Source organism: Oncorhynchus kisutch, unplaced genomic scaffold (assembly GCF_002021735.2).
Source record: "Oncorhynchus kisutch isolate 150728-3 unplaced genomic scaffold, Okis_V2 scaffold4064, whole genome shotgun sequence".
NCBI classification, from domain to species: Eukaryota; Metazoa; Chordata; class Actinopteri; order Salmoniformes; family Salmonidae; genus Oncorhynchus; species Oncorhynchus kisutch.
This window is the reverse complement of record NW_022266009.1, coordinates 73674-88728: the sequence shown is the minus strand read 5'-3', so window position 1 is coordinate 88728 and position 15055 is coordinate 73674.

Below are 15055 nucleotides of genomic sequence, written 5' to 3'. Positions count from 1 at the left end.
TCCGGTCCAGCTGGAATGGAACATATCAATCAATCAATCAATCAATCAATCAAATGTATTTATAATGCCCTTCTTACATCATCTGATATCTCAAAGTGCTGTACAGAAACCCAGCCTAAAACCCCAAACAGCAAGCAATGCAGGAGTTGAAGCATGATGGCTAGGAAAAACTCCCCTAGATAGGGCAGGTACCTAGGAAGAAACCTAGAGAGGAACCAGGCTCTGAGGGGGTGGCCAGTCCTCTTCTTGCTGTGGGTATTATAAGAGTACATGGCCATTAAAGCCAGATTGTTCGTCGTAGATGAGCAGAGCTGGAGCATTGAACATTGTAGTCGTCTAATCTAGAAGTGACCAAAACACAGATGAGCTTTTCTGTATCGTTTTTGGATAAAAAAGTTTATGATTTTTGTTCAACATTACGAAGATGGGGGAAAAAAGATACCCTTGAAATATTCGTATGTATATGTTCATCAAACGAGAGATCAGGGTCCAGAGTAACACCGGGGTCCTTCACCGTTTTATTTGAGATGACTGTAAAACCATCAAGATTAATTGTCAGAAGATCTCTTTGTTTCCTGGGACCTAGCATCTCTGTTTTGTCCGAGTTAAAAAAAACAAACATTTGCCATCATCCAAATCTTTATGTCTGAAACACAGGCTTCCAGGGAGGGCAATTTTAGGTCTTCACTATGTTTTAGATAAAAAAAGAATCCTAATACAACAAGAAACCTACCGTTGCGTATCTATCTGTTGTGGCTCTATGTACTGTTGCATATCTATCTGTTGTAGCTCTATGTACTGTTGCATATCTATCTGCTGTAGCTCTATGTACTGTTGCATATCTATCTGTTGTAGCTCTATGTACTGTTGCATATCTATCTGTTGTAGCTCTATGTACTGTTGCATATCTATCTGTTGTAGCTCTATGTGCGGTTGCATATCTATCTGTCGTAGCTCTATGTGCGGTTGCATATCTATCTGCTGTAGCTCTATGTGCGGTTGCATATCTATCTGCTGTAGCTCTATGTGCGGTTGCATATCTATCTGTTGTAGCTCTATGTGCGGTTGCATATCTATCTGTTGTAGCTCTATGTGCGGTTGCATATCTATCTGTTGTAACTCTATGTGCCACACTAACTGGTTGAATTTCAACTGAAAATGTTGAATGTTTCCTCAATGAGGAAAATGTATTGGATTTGCATCCAGTCACGGTAGTGAGGAGTTAAACAGAGGTGAAACACTGTCACCAGGATGTAGACCCTGTCGGTCCTTTCCCCAAACAAACAGAGGTGAAACACTGTTACCAGGATGTAGACCCCTGTCGGTCCTTCCCCCAAACAAACAGAGGTGAAACACTGTCACCAGGATGTTGACCCTGTCGGTCCTACCCCCAAACAAACAGAGGTGAAACACTGTTACCAGGATGTAGACCCTGTCGGTCCTTCCCCCAAACAAACAGAGGTGAAACACTGTTACCAGGATGTAGACCCTGTCGGTCCTTCCCCCAAACAAACAGAGGTGAAACACACTTACCAGGATGTAGACCCTGTCGGTCCTTCCCCCAAACAAACAGAGGTGAAACACTGTTACCAGGATGTAGACCTTGTCGGTCCTTCCCCCAAACAAACAGAGGTGAAACACTGTTACCAGGATGTAGACCCTGTCGGTCCTTCCCCCAAACAAACAGAGGTGAAACACTGTTACCAGGATGTAGACCCTGTCGGTCCTTCCCCCAAACAAACAGAGGTGAAACACTGTCACCAGGATGTAGACCCTGTCGGTCCTTCCCCCAAACAAACAGAGGTGAAACACTGTCACCAGGATGTAGACCCTGTCGGTCCTTCCCCCAAACAAACAGAGGTGAAACACTGTCACCAGGATGTAGACCCTGTCGGTCCTTCCCCCAAACAAACAGAGGTGAAACACTGTCACCAGGATGTAGACTCTGTCGGTCCTTCCCCCAAACAAACAGAGGTGAAACACTGTCACCAGGATGTAGACCCTGTCGGTCCTTCCCCCAAACAAACAGAGGTGAAACACTGTCACCAGGATGTAGACCCTGTCGGTCCTTCCCCCAAACAAACAGAGGTGAAACACTGTTACCAGGATGTAGACCCTGTCGGTCCTTCCCCCAAACAAACAGAGGTGAAACACTGTTACCAGGATGTAGACCCTGTCGGTCCTTCCCCCAAACAAACAGAGGTGAAACACTGTTACCAGGATGTAGACCCTGTCGGTCCTTCCCCCAAACAAACAGAGGTGAAACACTGTTACCAGGATGTAGACCCTGTCGGTCCTTCCCCCAAACAAACAGAGGTGAAACACTGTTACCAGGATGTAGACCCTGTCGGTCCTTCCCCCAAGCAAACAGAGGTGAAACACTGTTACCAGGATGTAGACCCTGTCGGTCCTTCCCCCAAACAAACAGAGGTGAAACACTGTTACCAGGATGTAGACCCTGTCGGTCCTTCCCCCAAACAAACAGAGGTGAAACACTGTTACCAGGATGTAGACCCTGTCGGTCCTTCCCCCAAACAAACAGAGGTGAAACACTGTTACCAGGATGTAGACCCTGTCGGTCCTTCCCCCAAACAAACAGAGGTGAAACACTGTTACCAGGATGTAGACCCTGTCGGTCCTTCCCCCAAACAAACAGAGGTGAAACACTGTGACCAGGATGTAGACCCTGTCGGTCCTTCCCCCAAACAAACAGAGGTGAAACACTGTTACCAGGATGTAGACCCTGTCGGTCCTTCCCCCAAACAAACAGAGGTGAAACACTGTTACCAGGATGTAGACCCTGTCGGTCCTTCCCCCAAACAAACAGAGGTGAAACACTGTTACCAGGATGTAGACCCTGCCGGTCCTTCCCCCAAACAAACAGAGGTGAAACACTGTTACCAGGATGTAGACCCTGCCGGTCCTTCCCCCAAACAAACAGAGGTGAAACACTGTTACCAGGATGTAGACCCTGTCGGTCCTTCCCCCAAACAAACAGAGGTGAAACACTGTTACCAGGATGTAGACCCTGTCGGTCCTTCCCCCAAACAAACAGAGGTGAAACACTGTTACCAGGATGTAGACCCTGTCGGTCCTTCCCCCAAACAAACAGAGGTGAAACACTGTTACCAGGATGTAGACCCTGTCGGTCCTTCCCCCAAACAAACAGAGGTGAAACACTGTTACCAGGATGTAGACCCTGTCGGTCCTTCCCCCAAACAAACAGAGGTGAAACACTGTTACCAGGATGTAGACCCTGTCGGTCCTTCCCCCAAACAAACAGAGGTGAAACACTGTTACCAGGATGTAGACCCTGTCGGTCCTTCCCCCAAACAAACAGAGGTGAAACACTGTTACCAGGATGTAGACCCTGTCGGTCCTTCCCCCAAACAAACAGAGGTGAAACACTGTTACCAGGATGTAGACCCTGTCGGTCCTTCCCCCAAACAAACAGAGGTGAAACACTGTTACCAGGATGGAGACCCTGCCGGTCCTTCCCCCAAACAAACAGAGGTGAAACACTGTGACCAGGATGTAGACCCTGTCGGTCCTTCCCCCAAACAAACAGAGGTGAAACACTGTTACCAGGATGTAGACCCTGTCGGTCCTTCCCCCAAACAAACAGAGGTGAAACACTGTTACCAGGATGTAGACCCTGTCGGTCCTTCCCCCAAACAAACAGAGGTGAAACACTGTTACCAGGATGTAGACCCTGTCGGTCCTTCCCCCAAACAAACAGAGGTGAAACACTGTTACCAGGATGTAGACCCCTGTCGGTCCTTCCCCCAAACAAACAGAGGTGAAACACTGTTACCAGGATGTAGACCCTGTCGGTCCTTCCCCCAAACAAACAGAGGTGAAACACTGTTACCAGGATGTAGACCCTGTCGGTCCTTCCCCCAAACAAACATTTCCATATAGCACATATCAGAGATATTCAGTATTTTCTGCAGCTCAATGAACTTCAATGAGCTTCTCTTCACGTAGCTAATGAAGTGACCGACCTTACGGTCCAGACTAACACACCTGTTGACCGCGTGTGTGTTGTTTAGGTTGATTTGGATATTACCGTGACAACAGGAGGCTTTCACCCCCCCCCCCTCCCATACACTCTCACACTCTCACACTCTCACACACACACACATGCAAAAGCTGAACACATCATACTGTAAACAACAGACAATAGTTGTCAACAATCAGAAAGTAGTCGTCCCCTATCCAGGGGATCCATTCAGGAGACAGACGCTCCTATCCAGGGGATCCATTCAGGAGACAGACACTCCTATCCAGGGGATCCATTCAGGAGACAGACGCTCCTATCCAGGAGATCTGTTCAGGATCCATTCAGGAGACAGACGCTCCTATCCAGGGGATCCAATCAGGATCCATTCAGGAGACAGACGCTCCTATTCAGGGGATCCATTCAGGAGACAGACGCTCCTATCCAGGAGATCTGTTCAGGATCCAATCAGGAGACAGACGCTCCTATCCAGGAGATCCATTCAGGAGACAGATGCTCATATCCAGGGGATCCATTCAGGATCCATTCAGAAGACAGACGCTCCTATCCAGGGGATCCATTCAGGAGACAGACGCTCCTATACAGGGGATCCATTCAGGAGACAGACGCTCCTATCCAGGGGATCCATTCAGGAGACAGATGTTCCTATCCAGGGGATCTGTTCAGGAGACAGACACTCCTATCCAGGAGATCTGTTCAGGATCCATTCAGGAGACAGACGCTCCTATCCAGGGGATCCATTCAGGAGACAGACGCTCCTATCAAGGAGATCTGTTCAGGATCCAATCAGGAGACAGACTCTCCTATCCAGGAGATCCATTCAGGAGACAGACGCTCCTATCCAGGGGATCCATTCAGGATCCATTCAGAAGACAGACGCTCCTATCCAGGGGATCCATTCAGGAGACAGACGCTCCTATCCAGGGGATCCATTCAGGAGACAGACGCTCCTATCCAGGGGATCTGTTCAGGAGACAGACGCTCCTATCCAGGAGATCTGTTCAGGATCCATTCAGGAGACAGACGCTCCTATCCAGGGGATCCAATCAGGATCCATTCAGGAGACAGACGCTCCTATCCAGGAGATCTGTTCAGGATCCAATCAGGAGACAGACGCTCCTATCCAGGAGATCCATTCAGGAGACAGACGCTCCTATCCAGGAGATCTGTTCAGGATCCAATCAGGAGACAGACGCTCTTATCCAGGAGATCCATTCAGGAGACAGACGCTCCTATCCAGGGGATCCATTCAGGATCCATTCAGGAGACAGACGCTCCTATCCAGGAGATCCATTCAGGAGACAGACGCTCCTATCCAGGGGATCCATTCAGGATCCATTCAGAAGACAGATGCTCCTATCCAGGGGATCCATTCAGGAGACAGACGCTCCTATCCAGGGGATCCATTCAGGAGACAGACGCTCCTATCCAGGGGATACATTCAGGATCCATTCAGGAGACAGACGCTCCTATCCAGGGGATCCATTCAGGATCCATTCAGGAGACAGACGCTCCTATCCAGGGGATTCATTCAGGAACCATTCAGGAGACAGACGCTCCTATCCAGGGGATCCATTCAGGAGACAGACGCTCCTATCCAGGGGATCCATTCAGGAGACAGACGCTCCTATCCAGGGGATACATTCAGGATCCATTCAGGAGACAGACGCTCCTATCCAGGGGATCCATTCAGGATCCATTCAGGAGACAGACGCTCCTATCCAGGGGATTCATTCAGGATCCATTCAGGAGACAGACGCTCCTATCCAGGGGATCCATTCAGGAGACAGACGCTCCTATCCAGGGAATCCATTCAGGATCCATTCAGGAGACAGACGCTCCTATCCAGGGGATCCATTCAGGATCCATTCAGGAGACAGACGCTCCTATCCAGGAGATCTGTTCAAGAGACAAACGCTCCTATCCAGGAGATCCATTCAGGATCCATTCAGGAAACAGACGCTCCTATCCAGGGGATCCATTCAGGAGACAGACGCTCCTATCCAGGAGATCTGTTCAAGAGACAGACGCTCCTATCCAGGAGATCCATTCAGGATCCATTCAGGAAACAGACGCTCCTATCCAGGGGATCCATTCAGGATCCATTCAGGAGACAGATGCTCCTATCCAGGGGATCCATTCAGGAGACAGACCCTCCTATCCAGGAGATCTGTTCAGGAGACAGACTCTCCTATCCAGGGGATCCATTCAGGAGACAGACGCTCCTATACAGGGGATCCATTCAGGAGACAGACGCTCCTATCCAGGGGATCCATTCAGGAGACAGATGTTCCTATCCAGGGGATCTGTTCAGGAGACAGACACTCCTATCCAGGAGATCTGTTCAGGATCCATTCAGGAGACAGACGCTCCTATCCAGGAGATCCATTCAGGAGACAGACGCTCCTATCCAGGGGATCCATTCAGGATCCATTCAGAAGACAGACGCTCCTATCCAGGGGATCCATTCAGGAGACAGACGCTCCTATCCAGGGGATCCATTCAGGAGACAGACGCTCCTATCCAGGGGATCTGTTCAGGAGACAGACGCTCCTATCCAGGAGATCTGTTCAGGATCCATTCAGGAGACAGACGCTCCTATCCAGGGGATCCAATCAGGATCCATTCAGGAGACAGACGCTCCTATCCAGGAGATCTGTTCAGGATCCAATCAGGAGACAGACGCTCCTATCCAGGAGATCCATTCAGGAGACAGACGCTCCTATCCAGGAGATCTGTTCAGGATCCAATCAGGAGACAGACGCTCTTATCCAGGAGATCCATTCAGGAGACAGACGCTCCTATCCAGGGGATCCATTCAGGATCCATTCAGGAGACAGACGCTCCTATCCAGGAGATCCATTCAGGAGACAGACGCTCCTATCCAGGGGATCCATTCAGGATCCATTCAGAAGACAGACGCTCCTATCCAGGGGATCCATTCAGGAGACAGACGCTCCTATCCAGGGGATACATTCAGGATCCATTCAGGAGACAGACGCTCCTATCCAGGGGATCCATTCAGGATCCATTCAGGAGACAGACGCTCCTATCCAGGGGATTCATTCAGGAACCATTCAGGAGACAGACGCTCCTATCCAGGGGATCCATTCAGGAGACAGACGCTCCTATCCAGGGGATCCATTCAGGAGACAGACGCTCCTATCCAGGGGATACATTCAGGATCCATTCAGGAGACAGACGCTCCTATCCAGGGGATCCATTCAGGATCCATTCAGGAGACAGACGCTCCTATCCAGGGGATCCATTCAGGATCCATTCAGGAGACAGACGCTCCTATCCAGGAGATCTGTTCAAGAGACAAACGCTCCTATCCAGGAGATCCATTCAGGATCCATTCAGGAGACAGACGCTCCTATCCAGGAGATCTGTTCAAGAGACAGACGCTCCTATCCAGGAGATCCATTCAGGATCCATTCAGGAAACAGACGCTCCTATCCAGGGGATCCATTCAGGATCCATTCAGGAGACAGATGCTCCTATCCAGGGGATCCATTCAGGAGACAGACCCTCCTATCCAGGAGATCTGTTCAGGAGACAGGCGCTCCTATCCAGGGGATCCATTCAGGAGACAGACGCTCCTATACAGGGGATCCATTCAGGAGACAGACGCTCCTATCCAGGGGATCCATTCAGGAGACAGACGCTCCTATCCAGGGGATCCATTCAGGAGACAGACGCTCCTATCCAGGGGATACATTCAGGATCCATTCAGGAGACAGACGCTCCTATCCAGGGGATCCATTCAGGATCCATTCAGGAGACAGACGCTCCTATCCAGGGGATTCATTCAGGATCCATTCAGGAGACAGACGCTCCTATCCAGGGGATCCATTCAGGAGACAGACGCTCCTATCCAGGGGATCCATTCAGGATCCATTCAGGAGACAGACGCTCCTATCCAGGGGATCCATTCAGGATCCATTCAGGAGACAGACGCTCCTATCCAGGAGATCTGTTCAAGAGACAAACGCTCCTATCCAGGAGATCCATTCAGGATCCATTCAGGAAACAGACGCTCCTATCCAGGGGATCCATTCAGGATCCATTCAGGAGACAGACGCTCCTATCCAGGAGATCTGTTCAAGAGACAGACGCTCCTATCCAGGAGATCCATTCAGGATCCATTCAGGAAACAGACGCTCCTATCCAGGGGATCCATTCAGGATCCATTCAGGAGACAGATGCTCCTATCCAGGGGATCCATTCAGGAGACAGACCCTCCTATCCAGGAGATCTGTTCAGGAGACAGGCGCTCCTATCCAGGGGATCCATTCAGGAGACAGACGCTCCTATACAGGGGATCCATTCAGGAGACAGACGCTCCTATCCAGGGGATCCATTCAGGAGACAGATGTTCCTATCCAGGGGATCTGTTCAGGAGACAGACACTCCTATCCAGGAGATCTGTTCAGGATCCATTCAGGAGACAGACGCTCCTATCCAGGGGATCCATTCAGGAGACAGACGCTCCTATCAAGGAGATCTGTTCAGGATCCAATCAGGAGACAGACTCTCCTATCCAGGAGATCCATTCAGGAGACAGACGCTCCTATCCAGGGGATCCATTCAGGATCCATTCAGAAGACAGACGCTCCTATCCAGGGGATCCATTCAGGAGACAGACGCTCCTATCCAGGGGATCCATTCAGGAGACAAACGCTCCTATCCAGGGGATCTGTTCAGGAGACAGACGCTCCTATCCAGGAGATCTGTTCAGGATCCAATCAGGAGACAGACGCTCTTATCCAGGAGATCCATTCAGGAGACAGACGCTCCTATCCAGGGGATCCATTCAGGATCCATTCAGGAGACAGACGCTCCTATCCAGGAGATCCATTCAGGAGACAGACGCTCCTATCCAGGGGATCCATTCAGGATCCATTCAGAAGACAGACGCTCCTATCCAGGGGATCCATTCAGGAGACAGACGCTCCTATCCAGGGGATCCATTCAGGAGACAGACGCTCCTATCCAGGGGATACATTCAGGATCCATTCAGGAGACAGACGCTCCTATCCAGGGGATCCATTCAGGATCCATTCAGGAGACAGACGCTCCTATCCAGGGGATTCATTCAGGATCCATTCAGGAGACAGACGCTCCTATCCAGGGGATCCATTCAGGAGACAGACGCTCCTATCCAGGGGATCCATTCAGGAGACAGACGCTCCTATCCAGGGGATACATTCAGGATCCATTCAGGAGACAGACGCTCCTATCCAGGGGATCCATTCAGGATCCATTCAGGAGACAGACGCTCCTATCCAGGGGATTCATTCAGGATCCATTCAGGAGACAGACGCTCCTATCCAGGGGATCCATTCAGGAGACAGACGCTCCTATCCAGGGGATCCATTCAGGAGACAGACGCTCCTATCCAGGGGATCCATTCAGGATCCATTCAGGAGACAGACGCTCCTATCCAGGAGATCTGTTCAAGAGACAAACGCTCCTATCCAGGAGATCCATTCAGGATCCATTCAGGAAACAGACGCTCCTATCCAGGGGATCCATTCAGGATCCATTCAGGAGACAGACGCTCCTATCCAGGAGATCTGTTCAAGAGACAGACGCTCCTATCCAGGAGATCTGTTCAGGAGACAGACGCTCCTATCCAGGGGATCCATTCAGGAGACAGACGCTCCTATCTCACCTTCCATCAGGACTAATAGTGTTTGTTGACTAGAAGCTTCACACAGGGCCCTGGTCAACAGAAGTTCACTATGTAGGGCCCTGGTCAACAGAAGTTCACTATGTAATGCCCTGGTCAACAGTAGTTCACTATATAGGGCCCTGGTCAACAGTAGTTCACTATATAGGGCCCTGGTCAACAGTAGTTCACTATATAGGGCCCGGGTCAACAGTAGTTCACTATGTAGGGCCCTGGTCAACAGTAGTTCACTATATAGGGCCCTGGTCAACAGTAGTTCACTATATAGGGCCCGGGTCAACAGTAGTTCACTATATAGGGCCCTGGTCAACAGTAGTTCACTATATAGGGCCCTGGTCAACAGTTGTTCACTATATAGGGCCCTGGTCAACAGAAGTTCACTATGTAGGGCCCTGGTCAACAGTAGGGGGTTATATCCTTCCTGTTTGGCCCTGTCCGGGGGTGTCCTCGGATGGGGCCACAGTGTCTCCTGACCCCTCCTGTCTCAGCCTCCAGTATTTATGCTGCAGTAGTTTATCTGTCTCGGGGCTGGGGTCAGTTTGTTATATCTGGAGTACTTCTCCTGTCCTATTCGGTGTCCTGTGTGAATCTAAGTGTGCGTTCTCTAATTCTCTCCTTCTCTCTTTCTTTCTCTCTCTCGGAGGATCTGAGCCCTAGGACCATGCCCCAGGACTACCTGACATGATGACTCCTTGCTGTCCCCAGTCCACCTGGCCATGCTGCTGCTCCAGTTTCAACTTCCACCTGACTGTGCTGCTGCTCCAGTTTCAACTGTTCTGCCTTATTATTATTCGACCATGCTGGTCATTTATGAACATTTGAACATCTTGGCCATGTTCTGTTATAATCTCCACCCGGCACAGCCAGAAGAGGACTGGCCACCCCACATAGCCTGGTTCCTCTCTAGGTTTCTTCCTAGGTATTGGCCTTTCTAGGGAGTTTTTCCTAGCCACCGTGCTTCTACACCTGCATTGTTTGCTGTTTGGGGTTTTAGGCTGGGTTTCTGTACAGCACTTTGAGATATCAGCTGATGTACGAAGGGCTATATAAATAAATTTGATTTGATTTGATTTGATTTAGTTCACTCTATAGGGCCCTGGTCAACAGAAGTTCACTCTATAGGGCCCTGGTCAACAGTAGTTCACTCTATAGGGCCCTGGTCAACAGTAGTTCACTCTATAGGGCCCTGGTCAACAGTAGTTCACTCTATAGGGCCCTGGTCAACAGTAGTTCACTATGTAGGGCCCTGGTCAACAGAAGTTCACTATGTAGGGCCCTGGTCAACAGTAGTTCACTCTATAGGGCCCTGGTCAACAGTAGTTCACTCTATAGGGCCCTGGTCAACAGTAGTGAATAGGTTATTATTAGATTATAGATTAATCTACCTGATATTTCTACAATACCAGGACCAGACAGGATCTAGCTGATTATTCTACAGTATCAGGACCAGACAGGATCTAGTTGATTATTCTACAGGACCAGACAGTATCTACCTGATATTTCTACAGTATCAGGACCAGACAGTATCTAGCTGATTATTCTACAGTATCAGGACCAGACAGGATATAGTTGATTATTCTACAGTATCAGGACCAGACAGTATCTAGCTAGCTGATTATTCTACAGTACCAGGACCAGACAGGATATAGTTGATTATTCTACAGTACCAGGACCAGACAGGATCTAGCTGATTATTCTACAGTATCAGGACCAGACAGGATCTAGTTGATTATTCTACAGTACCAGGACCAGACAGGATCTAGTTGATTATTCTACAGTACCAGGACCAGACAGGATCTAGTTGATTATTCTACAGTACCAGGACCAGACAGTATCTAGCTGATTATTCTACAGTACCAGGACCAGACAGGATCTAGTTGATTATTCTACAGGACCAGACAGGATCTAGCTGATTATTCTACAGTATCAGGACCAGACAGGATCTAGTTGATTATTCTACAGTATCAGGACCAGACATGATCTAGTTTATTATTCTACAGCACCAGGACCAGACTGGATCTAGTTGATTATTCTACAGCACCAGGACCAGACAGGATCTAGTTGATTATTCTACAGTATCAGGACCAGACAGTATCTAGCTGATATTTCTACAGTATCAGGACCAGACAGTATCTAGCTGATATTTCTACAGTATCAGGACCAGACAGGATCTAGTTGATTATTCTACAGTACCAGGATCAGACAGGATCTAGTTGATTATTCTACAGTACCAGGACCAGACAGGATCTAGTTGATTATTCTACAGTACCAGGACCAGACAGAAGGACACACACACGCGGCCCCGAGAGGGTACTCGTCCTGGTAACCGCCCATCTGCTGTGGGGTGAAAGGTCAGGGTTCTGCCCGACTGTGAAACTGCTTGCCGTCGTCAGCCAACATACACAGAGACGGAGTGTGTGTGTGTGTGTGTCAGTGTGTGTGTGTGTGTGTGAGTATGTGTGTGTGTGTGTGTGTGTGTGTGTGTGTGTGTGTGTGTGTGTGTGTGTGCGTGCGTGTGTGTGTGTGTGGGTACAGGGGTCCCAGAGTGGGGTTGTGCTGTGATGAAATCCCTGGAACATTCCTGGTTAGATAGTCAATATAGTACTAAGCTACAGGTTTCAGACTGGGTTAGAGGCAGATAGAGGATTCAGACTGGGTTAGAGCCAGGTACTACAGGTTTCAGACTGGGTTAGAGGCAGATAGAGGATTCAGACTGGGTTAGAGCCAGATAGAGGCTTCAGACTGGGTTAGAGCCAGGTACTACAGGTTTCAGACTGGGTTAGAGCCAGATAGAGACTTCAGACTGGGTTAGAGCCAGATAGAGCTACAGCTTTCAGACTGGGTTAGAGGCAGATAGAGGCTTCAGACTGGGTTAGAGCCAGGTACTACAGGTTTCAGACTGGGTTAGAGCCAGATAGAGCTACGGGCTTCAGACTGGGTTAGAGCCAGAGAGAGGCTTCAGACTAGGTTAGAGCCAGGGACTACAGGTTTCAGACTGGGTTAGAGCCAGATAGAGGTACAGGTTTCAGACTGGGTTAGAGCCAGATAGAACTACAGGCTTCAGACTGGGTTAGAGCCAGATAGAGATACAGGTTTCAGACTGGGTTAGAGCCAGATAGAGCTACAGGTTTCAGACTGGGTTAGAGCCAGGTACTACAGGTTTCAGACTGGGTTAGAGCCAGATAGAGCTACAGGCTTCAGACTGGGTTAGAGCCAGATAGAGCTACAGGCTTCAGACTGGGTTAGAGCCAGATAGAGGCTTCAGACTGGGTTAGAGCCAGATAGAGGCTTCAGTCTGGGTTAGAGCCAGATAGAGCTACAGGCTTCAGACTGGGTTAGAGCCAGGTACTACAGGTTTCAGACTGGGTTAGAGCCAGATAGAGCTATAGGCTTCAGACAGGGTTAGACCCAGATAGAGCTACAGGCTTCAGACTGGGTTAGAGCCAGATAGAGTTATAGGCTTCAGACTGGGTTACAGCAAAATAGAGCTACAGGTTTCAGACTGGGTTAGCGTCAGATAGAGCTTCAGGTTTCAGACTGGGTTAGACCCAGATAGAGCTACAGGCTTCAGACTGGGTTAGACCCAGATAGAGCTACAGGCTTCAGACTGAGTTAGAGCCAGATAGAGCTACAGGTTTCAGACTGGGTTAGAGCCAGGTACTACAGGTTTGAGACTGGGTTAGAGCCAGATAGAGCTACAGGTTTCAGACTGGGTTAGAGCCAGATAGAGCTACAGGTTTCAGACTGGGTTAGAGCCAGATAGAGCTACAGGCGTCAGACTGGGTTAGAGCCAGATAGAGGCTTCAGACTGGGTTAGAGCCAGGTACTACAGGTTTCAGACTGGGTTAGAGCCAGATAGAGCTACAGGCTTCAGACTGGGTTAGAGCCAGATAGAGCTACAGGCGTCAGACTGGGTTAGAGCCAGATAGAGGCTTCAGACTGGGTTAGAGCCAGGTACTACAGGTTTCAGACTGGGTTAGAGCCAGATAGAGGTACAGGTTTCAGACTGGGTTAGAGCCAGATAGAACTACAGGCTTCAGACTGGGTTAGAGCCAGATAGAGCTACAGGTTTCAGACTGGGTTAGAGCCAGATAGAGCTACAGGTTTCAGACTGGGTTAGAGTCAGGTACTACAGGTTTCAGACTGGGTTAGAGCCAGATAGATCTACAGGCTTCAGACTGGGTTAGAGCCAGATAGAGACTTCAGACTGGGTTAGAGCCCGATAGAGCTACAGGCTTCAGACTGGGTTAGAGCCAGATAGAGGCTTCAGACTGGGTTAGAGCCAGATAGGGGCTTCAGACTGGGTTAGCCAGATAGAGGCTTCAGACTGGGTTAGAGCCAGATAGAGCTACAGGCTTCAGACTGGGTTAGAGCCAGATAGAGGCTTCAGACTGGGTTAGAGCCAGATAGAGCTACAGGCTTCAGACTAGGTTAGAGCCAGATAGAACTATAGGTTTCAGACTGGGTTAGAGCCAGATAGAGCTATAGGCTTCAGACTGGGTTAGAGCCAGATAGAACTATAGGTTTCAGACTGGGTTCAATACAAAACTATATAGTTTAATAAGGAGATCATGACTGGGGGTTATGGTTCAATACAACACTATACAGTTGTATACAGGAATAACAGGGTTAGGCAGAAGCTCTTCAAAATATAGGTAGAATTGGAGTGGCACAACAGGGTCATAGGAGAGAGGGTTAGGGTGAAGCTCTAGAAGGTTCTGTTAGGATTAGAGTGAGGGGTGGCACAACAGGGTCATAGGAGAGAGGGTTAGGGTGAAGCTCTAGAAGGTTCTGTTAGGATTAGAGTGAGGGGTGGCACAACAGGGTCATAGGAGAGAGGGTTAGGGAGAAGCTCTAGAAGGTTCTGTTAGGATTAGAGTGAGGGGTGGCACAACAGGGTCATAGGAGAGAGGGTTAGGGAGAAGCTCTAGAAGGTTATGGGCAGCAGGCAGCGGGTTAGGATTATGGACCAGGAGGAGGAAGAGGATGGGTGGGACAGGATGCTGTGTGATGTCTAGAGGAAGAACAGCATTATGGGTAATGAAGAGAGACACACAGCACTTCCTGTTAGAGAGAGCGAGAGAGACTAGATGGTTCGGAACTGTAAATAGTTTGGCAGTAGACCAGAGTTCTGTCTCCATAGCAACATACACTCTGCTGTCACGTGTCACCATCTAACAAATCCTAAACACTTTCCCATTGGTCAGTTCTCAACCCTCGATCCCTCTTCTGCTGTTTCTCTCCCCGTCCCTCCCTCCCTCTACCCATCTCTCTCTCTCTGGGGACAAACAGTCGTCTGTCAGGCTGAATGGATCAACCCATGTGGACTAGAAGATGAC